Below are 26,894 nucleotides of genomic sequence, written 5' to 3'. Positions count from 1 at the left end.
GATAGCATTAAGAGATATACCTAAAGCTAAATGATGAATTAGTGGGTGCAGCACACCAGCATGGCACATGTATACATATGTAACAAACCTGCACGTTGTGCACATGTACCCTAAAACTTGAAGTATAATAATAATAAAATTTTAAAAAACGCATCATTCAATACACAACAGTGTTTAAAAAAAATTTAGTTTTAATTGTTAAAACAAATTAAGTATACACAGAGATTAAATAAGACATTTCAAAATCTACTGTATCCTCGATGGCTAAAATGTAGATTACAAACCCTCACAAAGCATTCTTGTCTTTCTGATACCATGCTCTATGTAAAACATGGGCGTCCTTTTTTTTAAAAAAAGGAGGTTAAGTATTTGGAAAATTGAGTTCACAATAAATCTACATCCTAACTGATATGAGTTATATCTGAACATTTCTCTGATATGTGTGAAGATTTCTTTATTGCTACTACACCAACTAACATTCAAGACTCCTAACTATTGCTACTATGAAGGTGTATCCAAAAAGCCCAGCATTTTCTCCTGAATGACTCATTGGTAAAACTATTTATTTCTAAATCTCAGAGTGCTCCTGTCTCATAATTTAATGCAGAAGAATTGTACCCTGAATACCTGACTCATGCATGACTTACAACACTGTTATATGTCAAATCTAAGAGCACCCACATTCATTTAGAATTTTGTACCCTTAATCTTCCATGTGAATCATCTTCACATAATATATAAGAGCCTGTAGTACCTTGTAGTAGCACAAATCCACTTCACACTTTTACTTTAACGTTACAATGAAGAAGAAGCATCAGATAATTTGAGAGTTTAATTATATAAATAATATTTGCTCAAATAATTTCAAACACTGTCATTACAAAAAAGTATACACTGAATATATCTATTGCTCCATCAATCTCAGTTTTTGAAACATACAATTAAATTATTTTATTGTTTGGACTTTGAATTATTCTTCATAATAAACACTCTGATTTAGAGTAATGTATACCACTGTTAATTTCTTAGTTCTTTCTAGAGTGATTAATCTGATTTTTATTTTATTTATCAAATTTTCAGAGTTGATTTTTTAAATTAATTTCCCACATTTATTGCACATGTAAATTTTCTTTCCAGTATAAACTCCCTGATGTTGTCAAAGTTGTAAATTTTGAACAAAGGTTACTCCACAATTATTTCATTTGTAGGGGTTCTCACTCATAGGAATTATCTGTTGAGTACAATTAAAAAATGAATTAAAGGTTTTGCTAACTGCTTTATGTTTATAATTTTTTCCAGTATAATTACTCTGGTGTCCCCTATGGTGTATAGCTCGTACAAAGGTCTTTTCAAAATAATTATGTGTGTAAGATTTTTATCCAGTACTTATTTTCTAATGTTGAGGGAGATGTGAGCATGAGTTCAGGGCTTTGCCACATTTTTTAAATTTTCAGTTTTTCTCTGCTGTGAATTCTTTTGTGTTGAGTAAGGTTTTAGCACCTTTTAAAGGGTTTACCACATTCTTTATATGTTTAGTTTTTCTCTGCTATGGATTCTGCAATGTTGTGTAAGGGTTGAGGACTAGTTGAAGGCTTTGCCGCATTCATTAAATTTGAATGGTTTGTCTCCAGTATGAATTCTCTGATGCTTAGTAAGGAATGAGCCCTAGTTAAAAGCTTTGCTACATTTTTACATTTGTATTGTTCCTCACCGGTATGGTCCAGGTGAAAGCTGATGGTGGCCTGACTTGGGGAGGCAGAATATGGGATTGGCTGACTTATTGACAGTTTGGATGGGATGGGAATGGGGATGAAAATGGGGATGGGGATGGAGTGGGGGCAGGAGACTTCTAGGTTCTGGAAGGATCTTGAAGTGTTTATTGAATGAAGTATAAATGGATGCTGTTGCTGTTGCCCGGGTACTGATATGTGTCTGGTGCTTTACACACTCTATTTCAGTTACTCCTCACCAGAAATCTAAGGACTAAGCATGATCTCCACATTGGAGACGAGGATGCTGAGGCTCAGAGAGGTCCCGTGACTTGCCCAGGATCATACAGCTGGTAAAAGGAAGAGCAGGATTGAAACTCAGGCCTGTTTGACCCCAAGTGAGGGCTCTTCACCACTCCATCCCACCCAGCCCAGCAGGCATGCACCTAGTGGGGGAGACAAAGCCACTGTAGGGTCATGGCCCAGGAGTATAAAAGGCATATTTTTGTTTTTGGTTGAAACCCCACTGGTCTATAGCCCTTGTTGGGGCAAGATGGGAAAGTGGAAACCAAGAGGCAGACACTAGCTCTCAAGGCCTAGTTAAGCTGTCAACTGGCCATGTGTGCGTGGAAACATCTCATCACATTTTAGGGCTTCCATTTCTTTCTTTGGGCTGGTTAATTGTCAATGGCATCTCTGAGAAGCTGAATCTCACCTTAAAAATATAAAAATATTTTAATCTCACCTTAAAATCTATTAAATATTTTAAATCCTACCTAAAGTTGTTGTAACCAAGCGAGTTAGAGAGAAACACCACATTTTGAGATGAATTCAGGAGTCCTTTATTAGCTGGCAATCAAGAGACGGCTAACGCTCGAAATTCTCTTGGCCCCAAAGGAGGGGCTAGATTTTCTTTCATACTTTGGTTTAGAGAGGGGAGAAGGATTCTAGCTGTAGCAATCATAAAGAAGTAAAACAGGCAAAAAAGTGAAAAAGACAAATGGTTACAGGAAAACAAACAGTTCCAGTTGCAGGGGCTTTAAATTCATCACAAGGTGATAGGTGTGGGGGCTCTGGGTGTTATCTGCCAGACACAAACACAGGGGCTTTATGGTACTATCTCTGGAGCAAATTCCTGGGAACTGCAGACATTGGTTGCCTCAGTACCTTATCAGTTAATTGCATTCTTTGATATGCTGAGAGTCAGCTTGCACAAGTTAAGCCCCTGAGGAAGGAGGTGGGTAAGGAGCCCTTGATGTCTTGCAAATGAAGGAGGCAAATGGAGTCCATCCAGTTTTCTCAGCTAAGGGAGAGTCTATTCATGTTAAAACAAGGTGAGGTATCTAAGGGAGAGTCTATTCATGTTAAAACAAGGTGAGGTATTACAACATGGCATTTTAAGTCAGACACTTTAAGATCCCTTTGGAAAAACCATTCATAATTTCAGCATGTTTTTCGAGCCAGGGCCTTTGGTCAGAAAGGATGGGAGAATGGAAATTGAGTTGATTTCGGGTGGGGGTGCCAGGGTGCACCTCAGTGAGCTGAATGAGGCTGGGTATCAGAACCCCTGAGCCCAGACCAGGTCTCTGAAGTTGGTGAGGGGAACTTCTTCTGGAACCCCTCCACCCAGCCCTGACTCCTGAGAAGGAGATAGTGTGTTTCAGTGGCAGAGCACAAGTGCCCAGGTCATAGGCAGGTTTTCTAATGCCTCTCTCACCAGAGATTACCCTTATCTTATATCCTGCTAAATCACGGAGGTTTGGAGAGTTCCTTTAGGGCCCCAATATAACTTGTTTGCGTAGGTCTGGGGAGTTTCTTCAGACCCCCAATAAAACTTGTTCAATTCCAACCAGGTCCTGTTAAGAATTCCTTTGTTATCTTGTTATGCTTCAAGGCCCAGGAAAGCCCTAGGCACAACTCTTGGTGGGCTTCTGTTACATTTCAGGCTTTGTGTAAGGACACTGGTTCTATCAGCTTTTAATATTTAACTTAACCACTCAGTCAGTGCTGAAACAGTTGTCATGGAAGCCTGCCTGTTCAGCTGTTAGTGAAACCTGATCTGCACAATGAGGCTCTGCAGCCCCAACAGGAACCCATATAATGGCAGGTGTGGTGGGTCATCTGGGCAGACTGACAGCACGATGTAGGAGTGACAGGTGGTGCAGCTATGCTGAGCCTCCCGCAAAGGCAGCAGAGAAGGCCCTGGCAGGGCAGCATGGCCCACAGCCCCCCACCCCTCCCATAGGCCTTGACCCTTCCAGACTCACCAGACCCCAGGCCCAGCTCCCAGTTGAGACTGGGGAAGGCAGAGAAACCAGGGCTAGTCCGCAGAAGTGGGTTTCCTGGGTTTTGGGTCTGAGGATGGGGGCATCCAGGAGAAAGCCTTCTGCTCCCCAGAGAGCTTCCTCTTTGGCAGCCCTGCTCCTTCTAGGAAAAATGTCCTTTCTTATTCCAACCTCAGGAGACCATAGATTTGGGGTCTGGAGAGGTCTTAAATAGCCCTCCTTCGACAGAAAGGGCAGCAGAGGCGCTGAGAGGGAAATGGCTTGCCAAAGGTCATAGGGCAAATCTGAAGCAGAGCCAGGATGGGAGTCCCAGGAGGCTCTTTCCAGGATCCCATCGATGACAGGTCAGGTGGTGAGGGAAGGAGAGAGCCTCTGTAAGTGGGAGTGGATGCTGGGGCTCACAGAGGTCTAACAGTTGGGAGTGGGGTTGGAACTATGGCTGCAGCAGTACCCTTGGAGATCCCAAATTGGCCAGGGTTGGGCATGGCCCAGCCCCGTTCCATGTTTAGAGAGGGATCTTTGAGCACCCCATCTTCATACATTTGAGAACAAGGTCACTGAGAAGGAACCTCCAAGGTGGCAGAGTGTATTAGTTTGTTTTCACACTGCTATGAAGAAATACCTAAGTCTGGGTAATTGTAAAGAAAAGAGGTTTAATTGATTGATAGTTCTGCATGGCTGAAGAGGCCTCAGGAAACTTACAATCATGGTGGAAGGGGAAGCAAACATGTCCTTCTTCACATAGCAACAGGAGAGAGAAGTGCAGAACAAAGAGGGAAAAGGCCCCTTATAAAACCATCAGATATCATGAGAACTCACTCACTATCATGAGAACAGCATGGGGGAATCACTCCCATGATCTAATCACCTCCCAGGAGGTCCCTCACCCAACACATGGGGGTTAAAATCAAGATGAGATTTGGGTGGAGACACAGAGCCAGACCATATCACAGAGCCAGAAGAGATGAGCAGTGGGAGCTTAGTAAATGTTCATTAAATCAAACCCCTGCACAAGTCTGGCTTCAGAGGTGCCTCCTGTGCAGTGGCAAACACCCCACACTCAGAAGGGACCAGAACTTGGCTTAATGCTCTTCTATCACTGTCTTGAAATTCTTAACAATTTTTGAACAACGTACTCCACGTTTTCAGTTCACACTGAGTCCTGCAAATTATGTACCCAGTCCTGCCCCTGAAACAAAGATATGGTTTGTTCATGAAGGGGCTCCCTCTACTCCTCTCTGCCCATCTCACTCCAAGATACCTTAAGTGAAGGGGAACACAGAGCTAGGAGAAGGTGGTGTTTAATGATGATCTTGGAGGTCTCACCTGATCATGGCTGGTGATACACGTGTGTGGGTGGGAGAACTTGGCTGCTCTCTATTCTGGCAGCCTCCATCTCATGCACAAGGCCTTCACTTTGCCTCTCTGTCCCCCTATGTCCCCCTACCTGACTCAGACCACGAGTGTAGATGGGCGGTGGACACGGAGCCCCAGTGCTCCTGGTCCCAGCTGTAGTTCCCTGTTGATTGGGGAGATTTGGCCTCTCTGATTACTCCTATCCCATCCCCACTATGACAGGAGTTGGTGAAGGGGACAGGATGGGAGGCTTAATTAGCAGCCAGGGCCAGGCAGCAGGCAGTGGGGCAAAGATTGGGCTGACTTTTCCTGCCACAGATCTGCTCTCCAGAAGAGGCACTGATGAACTGGCTCAGGCTGTGGCTTGTCTATTTTATGAATATTCTTAACCCTTCCTGGGTCACTTGCCATCATCAGACTTCTCTCTCAGAGCAAAGAGCACGAGACTGTTGCCTCTCCCTGTCCCCTCCTCCCCAGTCCCTGCTTTCCTCCCTGGCAGTGGAGAAGGTCAGAGTTTTCTCAGGGATGGGGCAAGTTGACGTCTGCCAAGGAAAACTCCCGGGACCCTGTGCCCCTCTCTTTGTCCTGCCCTGTGCCTTCTCTCTCTTCACTTCATCACAGCTCTGGATTTGGCAAAGTGGCAGAATGGGCCCCACTTTAGCCCTTCTTCTCATCTTATAAAATTGGAACGTTAGACTCCCTCATCTGAGGGAAAACAGCTAACCTGCATCCTGAGAATAAGATGGGAAGCTGAACTCCTGGCTTCCAACCTCTGGCAGAGAAGGAGCCCCTGCCTGCCTGGCTTTGACGCCCCATTAGGGGCAAGTTTCCAGCAGGGCGTCCCATACAGCACCCAGAGCCCCTGAATATCATGGGGTTCTCTCTGCCTGGTTTTTCCTCCACTCCAAGTCCTTCCCAGAGTCTGGATTCTTGGAAAACCCTAGGCCACGATATAGGCATTACCTGTGTAAGGCCAAGGGGAGTCCCACTGTGGGCCAGGAGGGCTCAACATTAATACATCTGAAATTCAACCAAGACAGGGGTATAGATCTTGGCTTGGTGTCAGGGGTTTCTGTGTCATGCTGGGCTTGCCTAAGCTGGGAGGCCCAGGATATCTGGGCCTTGTGGTGCCTTCTGACACTAGGAATTGGAGTTTGCCACCAACAGCTAATGGGAAAGTTTGACTTGGTGATCCAGGCATAAGGTTGATGATGCCACACAAATGCCCAAGGGCCTGTGGTGCACCTGGCGGTGTCCTGCACAATGAATGGGTATAGAGGACCAATAATAATCATTCTCTTCCTGAGAAACGAAGCTCTCTTGGGCCGGTTAACCAGGCACATGGCCACAAGCCTGGGCCAGTGTTGATGAGTTCTGGCAAGTGAGTAATCCCAACTAATTCCCCCTCCTCCAGGTTATCACAATCAGCCCAGCTCCAGAAGTGAAAGAGCTGGCTGCAGATGGGGGTGAGGCCAGATGAAAATACTTTCGCTCCCCTCAAGAGCTGCAACAGATACCCTTGCAAAAGGGGTCATCGAGCTGCAGTCTCTTCAGCCTTCAATCTAGAAAGAGCCTGATGGATTGATCAAGGTGTCCTGGGAAAGATTTTGAGTTCAAAGAGACAATCCCCTCCAGGAACTCCAGGAGAATTTTGTGTGTCATTTAAAGAGTAAGTAGCTGCTGGGTGTGGCGGCTCACACCTGTAATTACCATGCTTTGGGAGCTGGAGGCAGGAGGAGCACTTGAAGCCAGGCATTAGAGATCAGTGTGGGCAACACAGTGAGATAGCCTCCTCTACAAAAAAAAGCAAGAAGACCTCTCTCTTTACCCGTACTTGAGAGATGTGAATAGAAGACAGGAAGTTGGCTGTTGAGGGGGCAGTCTCTCTCTTCATCAGGCAGAGGTAGGGATGCTTCCTGGGGCAGAAGCATGGATGATATTTCTGGCTCTGCAGTTCCTGATAAAAAATACTAGTTAACCTTTGGCAAAACTACGAGCTGAACTCAGGAGTCCCTGATGCCAGCCTCTCCAATGCGGTCCCCCCTTCCCTCCCCAATGTGTCTCGCTCTCTAGCTCTCTCCCCACCAGCTTCCAGGCCAGGAGCCCCAGCTGGCCGGCAGAGGATGTCTTGATCCTCAGCAGCTGGGATTTGTAAGTATTTATAGGAACATGGAACAGATCAGTGGCTGACAGGCCCAGTGAGTGGGCAGGCCCCTTTCCAGAGGTCAGCAGCTTCACTCCCCCTTCCCGCTACTGCCCTGATTTGACGGTGCCCAGGATGACAAAGAGGGAGTAGTTCAGCAAGGTATGGGGTGGCAGCCTCCACAGAAGCTCAGAGGATGCATTTGTCCATCTGCCCCCGGCTCAGCTTCCACACTCAGAGTCACTCACATCCCTCCACCCTTGCCACAGCTCACCTGTGTGCCAACATGGTCAAGGCCACACTGACCCCAAACACACTCAACTCACAACACTTCACTGTCACACTCACGTGTGTACACACATGCTTTTTAAATTCCATAGCCATGTGGATGCTCACAGGCTCACACCTTTGCACACACGAAGGCTCACACTCACAGATCCATTGAGGACCCAGATCCCGGTCATTTTCCACAGGTCTTAATAAAGGTTCTGGGAGGGAAACTTGTTTCCTTTCTAAGGCTGAGTGGGAGTGTGTGTTTGTGGAGGGGGGTTGGGAGAGTGTGAGAGTGCATGTATGTTTGTGTGTGTGTGTGTGTGTAAGAGAGTATGTGTGTAAGGAGCAGGAGTGACTATGTCCTGAGTTTAGGGAGTGGGGAAGAGAAAGAAGAGATGGAGACAGGCATAGACCAAGAGCCACTCAGAGCTGAAATCCTGGAAGGGAAGCGAAGCTGAGATAAAGGCAAGGAAAAGAAATAGACACCAACAAGGATCAAGCCAGAGGAGGGCAGGAACTGGGGACAGAGCCCGTCCCCATGACAAGCTGTCACATTGCTGCTCCGGAGGCCTGTGACACCAGCGCCATCTCCAGCTGGAGCTCCCCTCTGGATCTTGTCACTGTGACTTTGCTTTGCTACTTGGGCAGCCAGGAGTGGTGATACGCAGGGAAGACGGTGCACACAGCAGCTGGCCATGCCACTCCAGCCCACCTGTCACTGCCAGTCTATCACCTGCGGAGGCCCAGATGAAACCAACAATTGTTCTGGCTGCCCCTGCCTCCTAGTGTCACAGTGGAGGATAGGGGAGCAACAGGCCTTCCTCGACAAAAGGTGGGCAGAGTTAACCAGACCTTGCCCAGGTCCCTGAAGGCTGCAGCTGAGCTTGAGGAGAACGGGCCAAGTCTCTGCTCCCAGGCACCCAGGACCTATTTATTATAAGAAACAGGAACCAGCATACGAGACAGGGCTTGAGGAGGAGGTTGGAGAAGACACATTTTTGGCATAAACTTTGGGTCTCTGTCTGCGCTCACTGCGCCGGGCTGAGCCTGCCCCTGGCCGCTTCCACGGGCAGCACCTGGTGCTGCACCTGGGACAGCGCATGAGCGGTGGCTGATCCCGCCTGGATCCCGCCTGGATGCCCCGAGCCGGCTCCTACCCCACGCCCGCCGTCCCAGGCCCCGGTGGGGAGAGGCTGGCGCTGCTCCTCGCCATGCTTGGCGTGGCTGCTGACGAGCTCTGGGTCCCGCGTCTCACACGCCCCGCCAACCTGGCCACTGTTTAGGAGCGGACCCCCGGGGCTGCCGTTCCGGTGCCCTCAGGCTGTGGGTACGCAGACGGCTGAGGGCCTGGAGCCAACAGAAGAAGCAGGTCCCAGGGCCGACTCCGCAGCCGCAGCCGTTATCTCCAGCTTTCCTGGGTTCGGAAACCAGCGGCCGCCTTCGGCCACCGTTGTGGTCGAGAAGAGGGGCGCGGGGCGGCCGGGGATTCTGCTGGGCACCTCACGTGCGCGCAAGGCCCCGCTTCACTACCGCAGCTGCAGCCGGGCAGCCTGGGACCTTCGAGTTTCCCGCGCTCCGGCGCGGTACCGCTGCGAGGAATGAGGGCGCGCCCCAGGTGCGGAAGGCGCAGGGCTGCGGCCCCGGGGCGGGGGCAGAGAAAAGACCCTGGCGCCGTCTGGGCGCCCAGCTCCGTTCCCGCCGCTGCTAGGAGACTCCCGGGAGCGCCAGCGGCTCGGGGCCCACAGAGCCCTGGAACTCAAGGGCGGCCTTGCGGCTTAGAAGCGGGGGGAGCCTGAGACCGCATTCGGCGAGGTGGCCACGCTCTACACACCACGGAGCCGCAGGACTCGGATTTCGCCGCTGGTTTTAAAATTGTACCCGCGAAGCCCGGGACGCTGAGAGGAGAAGCGTTCTATGCCCCTCCGGTTGCGGTCTCCGCCCTAAACCGACATCCAGAGCCGCCTCTGCTCCCGGGAGGGTCGGGCACCGGCGTCCTACGAGGTCGCCGATCCTCAGCCTCAGGCAGGCCAGCCTCGCTTCGGTTGCGCCCGGAACCCAGCCTCGCTGCGCTCCCCACAGGCGGCTGAGGCTCGCGCTCCTGGCTGGAGCTGCGGCTCCCGAGGTTTCTGGGCGTCCCCGCCCTGCCAGCGATGGAGAAGAGCCGAAGGCTTCGAGGTAGCGGCTTCAGGAAATTCGGTTATTGAGCGGAGTTGGGGGTCAGGTTCCAAAAGGACAGTCCCCCGGGTTGTAATCACCACCCGGCCCGCAGCTTCCGCAGCCGCGAGTGTAAGGCGGGGCTGTTGGGTCGACAGAGCACCGAGCGGGTGGGGCGCGGGCGAGCAGCTGCAGAGCTTCGGAATCCGCGTCCTACGGGGGCCCAGGGGCCGCCCCCACCTTTCCCTCAGTCACCCTCCAGCCCCGTTCCATCGACCTTCAGCACCCCTCCAGGCCCAATTCGCTTCAGAGGCGCGAGACCTGGAAGAAGGAAGCGAGCTCAGCCTCAGTCCCCGTCCCCACCCCACTTTTGGGGCCGCAGAGCTGCAGAATTGAAGGGGGCGGGCCCCGGATTAAAGCCGCTCCCTTCCCAGCCTTGCCCCCCTTTCCTTCTGTCCGTGATGATTTTGTTATTGTCAGGCGACAGCCAGGCTCCCCGAGATCCCGGGACAGGGCAGTTGGGAGGGGGCTCTGCAGCCCACGCCTGAGGTCGGGCCCCGCAGGGATGACTCCAGCCCCCTTGCTGGTGCAGCGGGAACAGCTGGTTTCCGTCGGGGACTGGAAGCGTGGACAGCGTGGGCTCGGGCGCTTGAGAGGCACTCGGGGCCTCTAAGGCTTGGCCACTGTCACGGGTCGTGTGGTTGTCGCTTCCGCCCCCGCCACGCCCTCCTTCTTGGACGCGGATTCCCAGGCAGGTGTCGCGGACCTGGCGGCCTTGCAGGGGAGGCCCCTAGGAGCCTGAGGCGGGGACTTGAGACGCCGGGGGGAGGAGGGGGAGAGCGGGGTCCAGGTTGGGAGAAACTGGCGGAAAATATGACAACTGATTTCTCAATGCCAGGCTGTTGTAGGAGCTCCTGGGACAAGCGGTGGAAGTCCCCGCAGGAGGCTTCCCGCGATGTCCTAGGCGGCTGCAGCGCCTCTTCGCGGGGAGCGCAGCCCGGAGCTGCGGGCAGGGCAGCGCTGGGGGTGGCGCGTCAGAGGCTGGGCCTGGGGACATGAGGCCTGGCGGGGGAAGAAGGCGGGCTCGGGGTTCTCCGGAGCATCCCCCTGAGCTGTCTTGGCGGGAGCAACCACTGCAAACGCCGCGCTGGCCCCAAACGCTGCGTTCTTTGAATTTTTTAATTAAGAATAATTAATAGAGAAGGGCATGGAGGCTTACGACTGGATCCTAGTACCTGGAGAGGCCGAGGAGGGAGGATCGCTTGAGCCCAGAGGTTCGAGACCAGCCTGGCATCCCTACAAAACAAAGGGAAATAAACAGAAAAGAACCAAATTAGCCAGGCGTGGTGGTTCAGGCCTGTGGTCCCAGGTCTTCGCGAGGCTGAGGCAGGAGGACTGCTTGCGACCAAACCACTGCACTCCAACCTGGGCGACAGAATAAGACCCTGTCTCAAAAAATGTGTATGTCTGGGTAAATGTATATATTTTACAACTATTTTGAAGGCAGCTTTTTTAACTTTAAATAGAGCATTCTGGAGGAGACGCCTGACCCAGAGCGCCTTCCCTGAAGTTCGGTGCCTGAAGTACACCCTTTCCCTGGCTGAGGTCTCTCCCTTCTACCAAGCCCTGCCTTCTGCAGAGGTTGGCTCCCTGGTGTCTCCTGCCCTGTCCCAACTGGAGAACAGTGTAAACAATTGTCAACCGGAGGGAGCTGAAATTCAGAAGCACGCTTAAGCCAAGTCCTCAAAACTAGAAAGCATAAAGCAGAGTAGGCGTTTTGAAAGCTTAAGGTCAAAAGACCATGGGCATGGATGACTGAATCCGGGGATCAGCATCGCAATTTGTTGAGAAGGAGGCCATGCTGTGCTGCCAGTTATTAATGGGTTTAATCGGTTGATGCACATCCCTGCTAGTGGCCTAACCACCAGTAGCCCAGGGCCGGAGAGGATTTGCAGGACGTGTCGGAATTTGATTGCAGTTCCTTCCACTTGGCATAAGGAGACACCATCAGCCTGATTGGGAGGGTCATGGTGGGATGGAGCCCTGCGAGGTGGCGACACTGAGCTGACCACGCCACAGACCATAGAGTGGGAGCCTTTCCTGCCCCCTTAACCACAGCTAACATCAAAAGCACTGGTATGGGCTGTCTATCTGCGCTGGAACCCGAGTTTGTCTTTGTCTGCAATTAAGATTCTTCTGGGTTTAATTTGCCAGTTCATCATCCAGCCCTCTGGAATCAGGCCTCCCAAATTTAGCAGGTGCTGAGGAGGACCCCAGGGAGTGGTTTATGAGGGCTGGCTGATGAAACTGCCCTTTCCTTTCTGTTCTGAGTGTGATGGTGTTTGAGATATATGGGGCTATGGTTAAGGAGCACTTCACATGTGCAAACATGGAGAAAGCACTCACCTACACATTTAGGCTCGGAATATTGATTGAAATTAGCACTTATCACACACTGTGGCTGTAACTTTTGCAGTTTGAGGCACAAAAGCAAAACTAGCAAGAATTTATTTTTCCTTTTCCACAATCTTACAAATAAAAGATACTTACCCTAGATGTAAGCAACCTCAGCAAATTTTTTTCCTCATTAAGTGGAAAGCTTTCTGCTTTTCAGTTACTGAAAGCATTTTCAGGTTTCTCTTTTGCATATCTGAATTGCCAGCATCACAACTCTTGCATATTGGGACCATTACTTGAACACAAACACCACGATACTGAGACAGTCCATCTAATAACTTAGATGGCTGCAAGTGACTAATGAGCAGGAAGCAGGAAGTGTGGATCTGCGGAGCAAAGGGATACTCACATCCTGAACCCAATATAGCAGAATGGCAGGAGGTTGCATCACAATCCTGAGAACAACGCATGACTTAAAACTTATAAACTGTTTATTTCTGGAGTTTTATATTTAATATTTTTTGACTGTGGGTGACTGAAAGTGAGGAAAGTGAAGCCACAAATAAGGGGATACTACTATATTATAAATATGCTCAAGGACTAAAATAATAATCATATTGTGTAAACACGTGAAATCTCAGCAGAAATGAACACTTAAAAAAATAAAAATTCTAGAACTTAAAAATACAATATCTTACGGAAAAAATTTCATTAGACTGAGAAGAGGCAAGAGAATAATTCCCAAAATTAATTTTTAAAAAGTCAGCCAACTTTTAATTTCTGCAAGTGCCTTCTAGGATTTTAGGAAACCAGATTACGACTTAAAAAACTGCTAAATAACAGAGTAACTGATAAATAGAAAATGGTAAATAAAGGAAAAGAATCACATATTTATTCTACCTTTTCTCTACAAGCAGTACCTAAGGGTAACCAAAGAGATAACGAAGAAAAACTATCTACAAAAGTTTTCCATTTAATAGATGAAAAAAAAAGAATAGAATTAAAATGGCTCAATTTCTTGACCTCTAATTTAATCAATTTTGGAAGTTATCATCCTTGCTGCTCTTGGTTTGGTTGAGCCAGGAAAACAGCCAATTAAGTATTATAGTAATAAACAGCTTAATATAAGAATTAGTGCCTACATTCATGTGCATGTAAGCAAAAAAACATGAAAGTTTGGCAGGTTTCCTTCAGAAAGTCAGAAACGCAATCACAAATGGCATCAGCTGAAAACACTGATACAGGAGGGAAAGCAGCAGCTCATGAAAGAGTCCAAGAAACTTCTGTATTCAGCAGGATTATGAAGTACAGCTTGTGCAAGTTCTATGATGGGGCTACATCTGGATGCTAGAATTGCTGAGAAGAACCTTGTTAACGGCTCTGAAAGTCTCCATGCCTGGCTGCCAAATATTGCTGACAGTGACTTGGGCTTCACTTTTATCTTTGGAATTGTGTGTGAATTTTCTTCATTTGCAAATTTTATGAGGATTCATTTAGGGAAGAGGGTTCTAGAATATACAGTTCCTAGTTTTAGAAAAGTGTAGTGGTTGCTGCCAAGTTGACATAAGAATTCAAAACAGCTGCTAATATCACAAAAAGAAATACAGCTAGAAATAATGTGTGGGTAGAAAAAACATAACGTCTATGAAATATTCTTGAAAAAAATCTAAACAGTTCCTTAAACTTTTGTTTTTTGTTTTTTGTAACACTTATAAATGTAACAGAAGACATCCTAAAACTCTTCACTTAAATTTATAAAACATTTTTGACAGAACTCAACTGAGAAACAAATAAATGTTGGTATATACCATGTTCGTGAATAGAAAAGATCAATACTCTTTGGATTCCAGTGTTCTTCAAATTGGTCTATATATTCCCTGCAACACCAATAAAAATTCCAAAATTTATTTTTACAAAGTGACCAGCTGATAATAACATTTACGTAGAAATGTGAAGGACCTACTATGGACAAAGAATTCTAGAGAAAGGAAAACAAAGCTGGAGGGCTTTTACTACTACAAGATTTACAATAAAACTACAGTAATTCAGAGCATGTGTTATTGACACAAGCATGGACATATAGATCAGTGGAACAGAATAGAGAGCCCAGACATAGATCCAGCCATAAACAACCAATTTAACAAAGACCAAGACAAGAAGATAGAGAAATAAAAGTCTTTGCAGAAAATGGTGCTGGAACAAATGAATAAATACACTGAAACTGTGAATATAGACCTCTACCTTATCCCATAGACAAAAACTAATTTGAGATCATTGTAGATGTAAACATAAAAACTAAAATTAGGCCGGGTGCGGTGGGTTATGCTTGTAATCCCCGCATTTTGGGAGGCTAAGGTGGGAGGATCACTTAAGGTCAGGAGTTCAAGACCAGCCTGGGCAACATGGCAAAAGCCTGTCTCTACTGAAAATAGAAAAATTAGCTGGGCATGGTGGCACGTGCCTGTATTCCCAGCTGCTTGGGAGGCTGAGACAGGAGAATTGCTTGGACCCGGGAAACAGGTTGCAGTGAGCTGAGATCGTGCCACTGCACTCCAGCCTGGGCTACAGAGTGAGACTCTGTCTCAAAAGAAAGAAATATATGTTATTTCTATAAGAAAATATAGGAGAACATCTTCATCAATTCTGGATAGTCAAAGACTTTTTAGGCAAGGCTCAGAAAGCAATAACCATAAGCACGGAAATTAAATTTTTGTTTCAAAGAGTTGAATTTAATTAACCTTCATCAAAATTATAACATGCTCATCAAAGTTACTGCTAAGAAAATAAAAAGAGAAGTCGTAAACTGGGATATATTCCTTACAGCACAGACATGTGACACAGGGTTTGTACCTGAAAGTTATACAATGCATCTGTACATCTATAAAGACAATAACCTTTAAAACAATAACCAAATACTTAGACACTTCACCAGAGAAGAAATACAAATATACAATAAATATTTGAAAAGCTGTTGAAACTCGTTATTTTTGAGGAATATGAGTATATTATAATATATTTATGAGTAATATACTTTAATATATACAATTAAAGCCATCATAATTTACTGTTTCACGCCCTATCCACAAAAATGGCTAAGACTGTAAAGATTGGCAAAACTACATGTTAATGAACATGTGAGATAACTGGAAATCCAACATGTTTCTAGTCGGAAGGTAAAATGACCCAACCACTTTAGAAAATGATGCGGCAGGCCAGGCATGGTGGCTCAGGCCTGTAATCGCAGCACTTTGGGAGGCCGAGGCGGATGGATAACGAGGTGAAGAGATTGAGACCATCCTGGTCAACAAGGTGAAACCCCGTCTCTACTAAAATACAAAAATTAGCTGGGTCTGGTCGCTTGTGCCTATAGTCCCAGCTACTCGGGAGGCTGAGGCAGGAGAATTGCTTGAACCCTGGAGGCAGAGATTGCAGTGAGCTGAGATTGTGCCACTGCACTCCAGCCAGGCCACAGAGTGAGTCTCCATCTCAAAAATAGAAAAAAAAGAAAATGATGTGGCAGTTGTTATAAAGTTCAACATATGCCTTTCCTATAAGCAATAAATTTCACTCCTGTGTATCTGCCCAATAAAATATACTCATAGTATTTATAACTTTCACAAAAATGGACATAGAGGATATTCTCATAAATATTTCAATCCCCAAATTACCCAAATGTCCTCAGACGGAGAATGGATCATAAATTGTGTTACATGCATACAACAGAACACTCTTAGAAATAAACAGAAAAGAAAAATGAGTTAGACGGTGATATGTATGAATCTTTATAACCATTATGTTAAGAGACAGAAGCTGGATATACAATTATGCATATTGTGTGATTTTATTTATATGAAGTTCAGGGACAGGCAAGTTTCATCTATGGTAATAAAAATCCAAATTGGAGTTTGAGAATCGCCTGGAATGGGCCATGAAAGAACTTTCTGCGGTGATGAAAGAAAAAGGTAAAAATAATTGCTTAAACAGCTATCAAAATATGGCAAGCCAGTATTAATTAATATGATGTTTTCTTGGAACAGGAATAGACAAGCAAACCAACAGAAAAGCTTGAGAGGATTATATTGTTTTTTAAAATTGTAGGTACATACATAGGTAGCTTATAATAGCTACAAACGTTGGCTAAAATCTCAAAAACTTGTCTCATCAATCCTCTTTTTACCCAAGAGCAAGCTTTTGTACTCTGACAAGCAATACCTAAAATGTCAGTTTCTCCTTCTGAACATGTTTTCCAAATAAATTTTATAATATTCTTCAAAATTTATTTTAAAAATTTTTTGTTTGGATACTTTTAATTCTACTTCCAACTTTGTATCCTACATGACACTTTTGAAAGCTTTATTATTTGATTTTTATTAGCTTCCCGCATTCTATCAAAGCTGTCTTTTTCATCATATTGGCCTCATTTGCTCTCTCCAAGTGTCCCTGGGCCCTTTGATCCTTTTTCTTAGGCTTTCTCTGAGGGATTTTGGACAGTTCTTAGACTTTCTCTCTGTCATTTCATTTTTTCAATTTTTTTTCCCACCAAACACTGTCCACATTTTCTGTTTGTTCTCATTTCCAAAACTACATAATCACAAATTGAATTCCTTTAAATTCTGTCTTGGCTTAGTAGAATGTTGACATTGCCGTACACTAATCAGTATTTCCCAATAGTTTATCTGCAATTACCTGTTGCAACACTTCTGGTCTCAATTTAAGATAAAACCCAGAAATTTTTTAAGCACAAAAAGACTTACTCTAAAATATCACCATTGTATTTTAAATCTTTCCTTTAGTAATCACTTCTTTAGATTATTGAATTCCATCATAAACATTATAAAACATACCTTTTTAATTTTTCCAAAACTCTTTTTCAGTTTAAGCTTATTCACCTTATCACATGCTTCCTAGTGATGTCACAGCATTTTTATTATTTAAACTAGGAATATTAACAGTAACCAAATCTAAAAGGTACAATTACAGAGGATAATGTTTTTAACATTTTTCCAGTACTTCTTGAATTTTGCAAGATTTTCAAAGATTATTTATTGTTTTTATTAGCAGAAATGTTTAAAACTAAAAAAAAAAAAAAAAAAAACCTTTTAGTACCAGAATATTATTAACCACTTTTTAAACATCATCATTTATTTTGCTTTACATGAATGCCATCTTGAAGACGTAATTTAGGTTTAGCTCAGTAATTCCAAAGTGTAGACACCTAATACAAAGTTCAGGAGGTCTTGATGCATTTTAATGAACGCACCAACAGAAACACCTTTTGTATGCAGATGATCTTATTTTATGTATACCTTTCCATTACCCCTTAGAAGCCTGATACCTAATGCTTTTTGCAAAAGCACTCAGCTTAGCCTGGACATGGATTTATTTCAATATCCAGGAAGTTGTCAAAATCTATCTCAAACTGCATTCTATTCAAGACACAGCATGTCAAATCCTGACTGGGCCTCCTTCTTTCTTCCTTCACAAAAGCACCGTTAATCTCCTAGCCTACATTTCTGGACTCCTAAGTCACTGAGGAATGAGCGTCAAGTTTCCCTTAGAATCCTCTCAAACAACTCCTCTACAGCATTCAAGAATCTGGCCTTAAGATGCCCCTTTAGCCCCACCCACCCCACTATGGGCCAGTGGCCACAAACTGAATGACCCACGATGTCTGGAGGATGCGTTTTCACCCGTGTCCTCTAGTTTTGCGCCCTTTCCGCACGCCTTCTCCTCTGCAACCTCCTCTCCTGAGTCCCATCAGGCCTTTAGGACCCTGCTTAGCACCCCCTCGCCCAGGGAGCCTCATCGGTTTCTGGGTGGCTTTCTAGCGCTTTGTCCTTCTTTCACAGGGCTTATCACTGCCTGGTGTCACCCTTAGGATTTCATCTTCTCTTCCACTCGAGACGTAAGCTCCTAGGGGAGGGCACCGCGGAGCACTTCACCTTCGAGTCCCTCCGGCGTGGGCTGACTAAGGCGCCTGCAGGCAGTGAGCGCTGTGACCGCACAATTCCTCCCCAGAAGTCAACGTTTCCCCAAAGGATAACCACGGAGATGGCATCTGCCTCCAGATGACAGCAGGTTGACCGGTAGCCCAGAGCAAGGCACTTGGGCCCCGCCTGATGCAGTTGGAGAACTACTAGGTGCTGTGGGGTGACTAGGTTCCGTTGGGAGGGGGAGCCGAGGGCAGTAGGGGTGACGGGATGCCTTGGGGGGGTGAGCGCCCTGGGGGTGACCGGGTGCGGTGGGAGTGGCCGTGTGCGGTGTGGGTGATCGGGTGCAGTAAGGGTGGCTGGATGCTGTGGGGGTGATCGGGTGCCTTGGAGGTGACGGGGTGCGGTGGGGTGGGGGTGACTGGGTGGGGTGGGGGTGACTGGGTGTGGTGGGGGTGGCCAGGTGCGGTAGGGGTGACTGGGTGTGGTGCGGGTGATAGGGTGAGGTGGGGTGGCCCGGTGCCGTGGGGGTGTCCGGGTGTGGTAGGGGTGATCAGGTGCCTTGAGGGTGGCCCGGTGCAGTGGGCGGTGACCGGGTGAGGCGGGGGTGGCCGAATGCGGTGGGAGTGGCCGGTTGCGGTGGGAGGTGGCTGGGTGCCGTGGGGATGATCCGGTGCGATGGGAAGTACAGGGTGCTGTGGAGGCGGTCCGGTGCGGTGGGGGTGATCGGGTGCGGTGGGGGTGACCGGGTGCGGCAGGGGTGGCCAGGTGCGGTGAAGGGTGGCCGGGTGCCGTGGGGGTGATCAGTGCGGTGGGGGGGGGACCGGGTGCCTTGGGGGTGATCGGGTGCCCCGGTGTTGGCCGCGGCGGCCCCACAGCACTTCCCAGCCCTCCCGACTCCGGGCCAACGGGCGCCACCAGCCCAGCCTGAGAGCAGGGGAGGGCGGCAGGAGCCCTGCCCCGCCTGCCCCCGCGGCCCCTGAAAGCCCCTGCCGCGAAGGCCAGGGAGGGTCTCCGCGGAGGCCCAGGGCGGGCAGGGCCCAGCTGCTCTACCGGGCTCTGGGGACGAGCTGGGGAGGTCCAGGCCCTCGCGATGAAACGGAGGCCACCCGCGCCGGGGCAGGGACAGGCCAGGGTCCCTCCCGTCCGCTCCCTTGGCCTAGCGGCGCCTCCAGCCCAGTCCTGGGCTGCCGCCGCCTCTGGCTGCTCCTGGGAACCGCGCCCTGGCTGGGCGCTCCCCGTCCTCTGCCAGCGCCCGCTCCTGGGCTGGGCTCCGCGGTGGCTGCCGCACCGCTGTGCTGGCTCGGGCTGGTGGCTGCGGCAGGGCAGATGCCACCGTTGCCTTCGCCCGGCTCCTGAAGGCGCTGTCTCATTTTTAAAAGGAAACAACCAGGTGCAAAGTTCTCCTACACGCCTCTCTCCACTGTGATGCTTCAAGACTCCCCCCACTGCCATGTGCCGCTGGGCTTTTGAAGTCCGCAATGTAGGGGTGCGTGATGTTTCCACAGAGGTGGTCAGTTGTCACCACTACCTGTGTTCAGAACATTTTCACTATCCCCAAAGAACCCAATACTCATGAGCAGTCACGCCGCATTCCTCTCTCTCCCCTGCCAGACAACCACTAATTTACCTTCCCTGTCTACCACAGTGCTCGGTCTGGACAGTTCTGGTAAATAGAGTCACATAGTAGGTGGCATTTTGTGACTGGCTTCTTTCACTTAGCATGTTTCCAAGGTTCATCAGTGTCGCAGCATGCACCAGTACCTAATTTACTTTTACGGTTGAATAATACTCCATGGTATGAATATACATACGGTAACATTTGTTTCTTCATTTGACGGACATTTGAGTTGTTTTCACTTTTGGCTATTATAAATAATGTTGCTATAAATATTCACATTCAAGTTTTTGTGGGCCCATCTTTTCGATTCTCTTGGGAGAATACAACTGGGAGTGGAATTGCTGAGTGGTATACCAGCTCTATGCTTCCCGTGTTGAGGAACTGCCAAACTGTTTTCCAAAATGGCTGCCCCGTTTGCAATCCCACTAAACTGCACCATTTTGAAGGGTCTCTGGTTTCCTTACAGAACCACTCAATCATAGTGTCAATACAGCCTTCAGTAAAAGTAAATCATACAACTGAGGGTCCTCTTCCTTTCACCCCATTGACTAAAGCGAAGTTATTCTAGCACAGCCTTTGTAAACCTAAGCCAAGTGTTCTCTAATTTTGCTTACAGTTTTCAAATCTAAACTTTCACTATTTCAATCTTCAGCATCACAACCTTGGCGCCACACTGACCTGCTTGGAGGTAGGGGCTGTTTTTGTTCCCAAATCCTTGTTACCCCAAAAGTGAAACATTTCTTCCTGAATCATTGTTGAGCATTCAACATTGAAGCTCTGGCCCCCTGCCCTGTCCCAGGTAGCTTGTGTATTGCCATCCATAAATATAGACACAAAGTAACTTATGGACCTTGCTTCAAATTCAAAGTGAAGAAAACAAAAGAGAAATGACGAAATCAATAATAACATTATCAGTCTCCTTTCCTTAAATTTAGTATGCTCTGTAGGTAATTACTTAATGTCAACTAAAGAGGAAGACTTACCTAACACTTTTAGGACATTTCTGCTCCTATTTTAAGAGGCTAATAATTTGGACACTTTTCATAGTCTTTGTAATCAGTTCTGTTTTTGTAACTGAAGTTCATGACATCATACGACATCCAGAATAACAGAGCTAATAATTCTTTGGCCTGCTTTCTCACACACATAGTCCTTATAACTTATTTGGTTTTCAATGACTCAAGTAATAGGATCCTGCCATTTCCTATTGGTAGCAATTTTGCAGTTTAGTGGTCCTAAGATTAGTTTTTCATGCCTAATACCTGCTGCATGAGCTACCGTAAGGCTTAGAAGTGAGTTTCACATTCTTAGAGCTGTTTTCTTTACTTTCCCTTTTTTTCTTTTTGAGTCAGAATTTTGCACTGTCGCCCAGGCTGCAAGTGCACTGGTGCAATCTGGGCTCACTGCAACCTCCACCTCCCAGGTTCAAGTGATTATCATGTCTCAGCCTCCTGAGTAGCTCGGATTACAGGCATGTGCCACCACCCCTGGCTAATTTTTGTATTTTTAGTAGAGACGGGGTTTCACCATGTTGGCCAGGATGGTCTCGATTTCTTGACCTTGTGATCTGCCCACCTCAGCCTCCCAAAGTGCTGGGATTACAGGCGTGAGCCAACGTGCCCGGTGTAGAGCTGTTTTCTTAGAGGTGCTTTAAGGGATTAGAAATGGAAGAAAATTTCCAAGCATAAGTTTGTAAAATACCCAAGGTAATAAAAAACTCAGAATTGTCCAAGTTGTATACCCTTCATGTATATTTTGCTCTTTTAGTCTTACTTTATTTGTCCCTATCTGTAGACTAGGTGCTATCCAGGAATTTATACACTTTGAGATGAAAGTGACTTTTTTTTTTTTTTTTTTTATGAGAGGGAGTCTTGCTCTGTCGCCCTGGCTGGAGTGCAGTGGCATGATCTTGGCTCACTGCAACCTCCACCTCCCAGGTTCAAACTGATTCCCCTGCCTCAGCCTCCCGAGTAGCTGGGACTACAGGCACACGCCACCTCGCCCTGCTAATTTTTTATATTTTTAGTAGAGACGAGGTTTCACCATGTTAGCCAGGATGGTCTCAATCTCCTGACCTCATGCTCTGCCTGCCTCGGCTTCCCAGAGTGCTGGGATTACAGGCATGAGCCACCACACCTGACGCAAAAGTGGCATTTTTTAAATTAAAAAATTATGTAAATGTTAACCTTTGAGGCCCTGCCACCTCTTTGTGGCGCTTCGGATTTGCACATTGAAATCCCCTGCAGTCAAACAGCATCAGATTCCACAGATCTCATAGGTCTGGTTTCCCTGTTTCCCAGGTCCTCATTGAGCTGTTTTATTGCCAAAGCTGTGATAATGAAAAATAAAAAAACAAAAGTAAAAATATTTGGTTAGAAAATATTATTTGGAAAGAACAAATAATATTACATTTTTGCCCCACAAATTGATGATGCGTTACATGAGACCACTGAAGTATTTTAGGAAACTGTAGTTTAGACTAGAGAAAGGTAATTTGAAAACTGTGCTTTGCTTATTTCTTTTTGTAACATTATATGAGAATAAATGTTGATGTTTTATTCCTAATGCATTATGGTGAGTACATTCAATACTGTAGGGTCTAAATTATAAGAAAATACAAATAGACTAACAAATCCATGAAATAATCATAATAATGCAGCAATGTTGCATTCACTAAGTAACCATTTATGAGATCAAGATTTTACTCTTTCATTATAGATATGGGAATGCAGCACTGTTAGTGGAGATGTATTCCTGTAAGAAATACAAGACATAGAATAAAATATATTTGTAGAAATTCTGATATATTTGATTTTAATTATAGTCACCGATAGTTTTAATCAAGATAAAACAGATGGCAGGAGATTATTTAGCTTTGTCAACACAAATATAAAACAAAAACTAATTCTCATAATTTTCCTATTTGCTCCGTTATATTCGAACATTGGACAATATTTGATATTCTGTGTCATACTCATTTTTTAAATTTTATTTAAAACCTTTAAAACTATTATTAAATTGGTTTATAAAATATCTCAACACCATAGCAATTTATTAAATGTATCTCATGTTTCAAAATCCTTCCTTTAGAAATACATCAAAATTATTTAAAATCTAACTTAATAATATGTTTCCCAAAATATGCCAACACAAAGTATTGAATGGTTGACTCTGTAATGAACCTAATAATGAATGATTAAGTTACAAAAATTTTATCCCTAACTAGTGTCTTCAAAAGGGGCAATTTCAGTAAAAATTGTAAGTTCAAAAAAAAATCTTTAAAAATACAATGAAGACATGAAACTTGAAACTTCTAAGTTAAAAAATTGTCGAGACAACTTTTTCAGACAAGAATATGTAATAGTTTTTATTTTTATTTTTATTCTCTCACAATCATAGAGAATCAGGCCAATGATAAAGTTAGAAATTATTCAAGAATGTCAGATCTGCTTGAAATTTTTATAAGATAGATATAAACAAATAAAATATTTGTTTTTGTAAAGGGAGTTACAAAGGTTTTCTTTAGACCAGGAACCATTTTCCTTTTTTTATTTTTTTGAGATGGAGTTTTGCTCTTGTTGCCCAGGCTGGAGTGCAGTGGCACAATCTAGGCTCATTGCAACTTCCACCTTCTGGTTTCAAGCTATTCTCCTGCCTCAGCCTCCTGAGTAGCTGGGATTACAGGTGCCTGCCACCACGCCCGGCTAATTTTTGTATTTTTAGTAGAGACGGGGTTTCACCACGTTGACCAGGCTGGTCTTGAACTCCTAACCTCGTGATCCGCTCACCTTGGCCTCCCAAAGTGCTGGGATTACAGGCGTGAGCCACTGCACCCAGCCATTTTCTACATATGTTCCAAATAATAAGTGATATTAAATGCTTAATCACTATTTCTTCAATAACAAGCCAGCACTAGTATCAAGTGTTGGACATAAAAACATTAAAATTATTTCAATTATTCATCTCGAAATAAAATTTAAAGAACTACCTTTTTTGTTGTGGTGATTCTTCGTCAGGTATGCATGGATGATGAGGCATAAATGACCAACGTAAAACATTCCAGACTAAAGACGGGGTCCTTGTCACATGGTCATGAAATATTAGGCTCACAGACACTTCGAAGGTTGAGAGAAATGGAATTTATTAAGCAAAAAGGATAAAGGGGAACCAGGGACCCTCAGCAGAGTGAGAGTCATGCTAGCATCAGCTTCCTGCCTCACAGATTGAATTCCAGGTTCCACCCAGGAAGGGAAGGAGCCAGGCTCCCCACTACAAACACAGCGAACTTCCCGAGGTTCCACCCCAGTGCACACTTCTCCCAGTGTGCAGGCCATTTGGAGGTTCTCTGATGACCCCTTTATACTCAGCTGCCTCATTCCTCCCTCTAAAGAAGCACATCTAACTGCCATTAGAATAAGGATACTGCTTCCAGCTGCCAGGGGCAGTTTTGGGAAAACAGCACTCAGAGTCCCCTCAGAGGCCTATCTAAGGGTCCCTGGCAGAAGTGGCCATTGTCCAAGGCTCCAGCTGCATGACCATTCAAAGTCTGATGGCTGAAGGTGAGAAGAGACACAGCAGGTTATTAGAAAACATGTATCAAAACAAAATGAGCCAGGCGCAGTGGCTCACACCTGTAATCCCAGCACTTTGGGAGGCTGCAACAGGCGGATCATGAGGTCAAGAGATTGAGACCATCCTGGCCAACATGGTGAAAACAAAAAAAAACAAAACAAAACAAGGGGAGGGGTAAGGACAGCTCAAAAGTCCCAAGGCTTTTTGCCAGTTTGCACAGGGAGAGGGAGGCCAAAAGCTCAACTGGTAAAAACTTGACCCTTTGGCCAGCATGTTGGGCTTCTGGGTTCCCTTCTCCTGAGCCCAATCCTAAGCCAACCAGTTTAAGGTTTGGGAAATTAACTTTTCTCAGTTTGGAGGATGCATCTGAGGAATATGTCCCATAGTATGGAGACACAATTACCTACCTGTGAAGAGGACAGAGGAGGAGAAAGGAAAAGAGGTTTTTTTCAAAAGAGTCCCAGGGGTTTACGATACATTCAAAAGGGGTACAGACTGAAGATTAATGGCTACCCATCTAGAAAGAGGGGAGCAGGCACACCTGGTTCCCTTCTCCTTCTTGCAGATATACCCAGGGTACATGAAGGAGAGAAGGAAGAGTGTCCTCTTTCCCTCTTCAATCCTTGCATCCCTGAGTCCCTGCAACCTTGGTGCCGCTCATACGTGCCAAAGCAGCTTGCACCCATGAAGCAGGGAGGGCCTAGAGAATAAGAATTATCCACTCTCATGCATGTCTCTATCCCACCTACTCTCAGTAGCCCTGGAGTTCCCTAGACTGCATTTATGCCATGGATACTACTCACCCATAAAAAGGAACAAAATAATGGCATTCATAGCAACATAGATGAAACTGGAGACGATTATCCTAAGTGAAGTAACTGAGGAATAGAAAACCAAACATCATATGCTCTCACTCATAAGTGGGAGCTAAGCTATGAGGATGCAAAGGCATAAGAATGATACAATGGATTTTGGGGACTTGGGAGAAAGGGTAGGAGGTGGGTGAGGGATAAAAGACTACATATTGGGTAGTGTACACTGCTCGGGTGATGGGTGCACAAAAATCTCAGAAATCACCACTAAAGAACATATCCATGTAACCAAACACCACCTGTTCCCCAAAAATCTATTTAAATAAAAAATGAAAATAAAAACAGAAAAAAATTTAAAAGTCCCAAATAGGAAAAAAAAGGTCTTATGAATCTATAAGACATACTTCTGTCAGCGTGCCTAATAGGTTTACATATTTATGTGTTGTGTACACAATGTTTCTCTAATATAAATAGATAACTCTGATTCATTGGCTTAAAGAAAAATAAAAGTACATAAATCAACCATTATATCAATAAAAAAGACTAGTCAAATGTTTTTTCAAGATCATGTGACTTAAGTAAAATCTTTTATAAATAAGGTGGCTTTCAAATTATTGGCAAAATAATATTAGAAATGTAAGAATTATTAGTTTTTTTTTTTTGAGACGGAGTTTCACTCTTATTGCCCAGGCTGGAGTGCAATGGTGCAATCTCGACTCACCACAACCTCCGCTTCCTGGGTTCAAGTGATTCTCCTGCCTCAGCCTCCCAAGTAGCTGGGATTAAAGGCATATGCCACCATGCCCAGCTAATTTTGTATTTTTATTAGAGACGGGGTTTCTCCATGTTGGTCAGGCTGGTCTCAAACTCCCGACCTCAGGTGATCTGCACATCTTCGCCTCCCAAAGTGCTGGGATTACAGGTGTGAACCACTGTGCCCAGCCTGTTTGCATGTGTTGATCTAGTGATTTCATGCTTATTCCTGCAGAATACTATAAGGTTTGTCATAAGGGTTATAAAACTATAAAACCCAGCCCAAGACAGAATGATCTTTGCTTGTGTAATTTTTGATAAATAAGACATGGAATATGTTGGTTTAATGAAAACAACTAAATTCTGAGTTATTAGTAAAAATATCCTTATATTTCAACCTTAAGAAAATTACTAAAATAAGCACCTGAAATTCACAGCTGTAAAAACGGTTAACAGGGAATTTACCTTAAATAACAACTATCACAGTTTTCATAAATAATCTAGGTAAAATATTAAATAATTTTGTAAATGTAATGGAATAAATACTTGTAAACAGACTTGTCATATGATTGGGAATCTAAGGTTATTAATAGATATTAAGTAGCTGAGTAATTTCCAACTTAAATAATACAGGAAAATATTTTTTAAATGTTATTAAAAGGTAAATAGTTTTGTCTAATTCGAAGCTTCTATAAAAGTTATATATAAAATGAAGTAAAAGGAACCAAGGAATAAGAGATGTAAAGAAAGATATAAACAGGTATTTTTGATAAAGAAGGTGAAAAAAAACAATTTTATGTAAGAAGGAATTTTGTGTGGTAAATTTTTTGTCCTAAAATAAAATGACGGGCTTGTCCAAGAAAGAGAAATATTTAGGCAAAACACAAAG

General features: G+C 45.4%; 1 long non-coding RNA gene across 1 annotated transcript; it reads right to left on the bottom strand.

Moving 5' to 3' along the window:
• Positions 1 to 11,082: 11,082 nt before the first annotated feature.
• Positions 11,083 to 25,703, bottom strand: LOC129048210 (uncharacterized). Its single transcript, XR_008510382.2, has 3 exons — positions 23,857 to 25,703; positions 22,055 to 22,197; positions 11,083 to 11,216 (listed from the first exon to the last, which is right to left on the bottom strand). It is a non-coding gene; the product is annotated as an uncharacterized LOC129048210 (long non-coding RNA).
• Positions 25,704 to 26,894: the final 1,191 nt, after the last annotated feature.

The sequence above is a fragment of the Pongo abelii genome, chromosome 8 (genome assembly GCF_028885655.2).
Source record: "Pongo abelii isolate AG06213 chromosome 8, NHGRI_mPonAbe1-v2.0_pri, whole genome shotgun sequence".
In the NCBI taxonomy this organism is placed as follows: Eukaryota; Metazoa; Chordata; class Mammalia; order Primates; family Hominidae; genus Pongo; species Pongo abelii.
This window is presented reverse-complemented; position numbering and strand designations above follow the sequence as displayed.